Below are 1,007 nucleotides of genomic sequence, written 5' to 3' on the forward strand. Positions count from 1 at the left end.
CACATGGACACAGGGAGGGGAGCACTACTCACTGGGGTCAGTTGGGGGGTAATAGGGGAGGGACGGTTGGGGGTGGGGAGCTGGGGAGAGATAGCAAGGGGAGAGATGCCAGATGTAGGTGATGGGGAGGGAGGCAGCAAATCACACTGCCACGTGTGTACCTATGCAACAATCTTGCATGTTCTTCACATGTACCCCAAAACCTAAAATGCAATAAAATAAATAAATGGGGAAAAAAAATCATAAAAAAAAAAAAGAGTTGTTCAACGTAGCTGGGCATGGTGGCTCCTGTCTGTGATCCTGGCACTTTGGGAGGCCAAGGTGTGTCGTTCCTTTTAGCTCAGGAGTTCAAGACCAACCTGGGCAACAGGGCAAAACCCTGTCTCTACAAAAAACTCAAAAATTAGCCAGATGTGGTGGTGTCCACCTGTAGTCCCAGCTACTTGGGAAGCTGAGGTGGGAGAATTGCTTCAGCCCAGAAGGCAGGGGTTGCAGTGAGCTGAGATTACCTCACTGCACTCTAGCTTAGGTGACAGAGCAAGACCGTGTCTCAAAAAAAAACAAACAAAAAATATTTGTTCAACAATGTCATTTCTGTACACATTAGAAATAGAGTCAGAAAGAATCTTAGAGATGATTTAGTCCAATGTGCAATTCCAGACAGTACACTGTGATCACCCTGTAAGTCTTAATAGCATTACTAGATTGATCTAGAAGCCACTTGCCATCCTCTGGCATCTTCTATGTACTGGGAAAAACACTAGAACTCCCACAGAAGATAATGTAACAGTAAGATAGTATAAGCAATACTGTAGTCTCCTTTTTCTTTATTTTACTTAGGAAGTATAGAGTAAGCACTCTACTCATAGTGAAAAGATATACAGGCATCTCAATACTTCAGAGAAATATTTCAAAAATATTTCTTTGTGTAATGTGTATCCGTCAGGATGGTCACATGCAGTCAGTACAGCAGAAAATTTAGCTCAATAAATTATAGGTAACTGAGC

Source organism: Cebus imitator, unplaced genomic scaffold (assembly GCF_001604975.1).
Source record: "Cebus imitator isolate Cc_AM_T3 unplaced genomic scaffold, Cebus_imitator-1.0 Scaffold189, whole genome shotgun sequence".
NCBI classification, from domain to species: Eukaryota; Metazoa; Chordata; class Mammalia; order Primates; family Cebidae; genus Cebus; species Cebus imitator.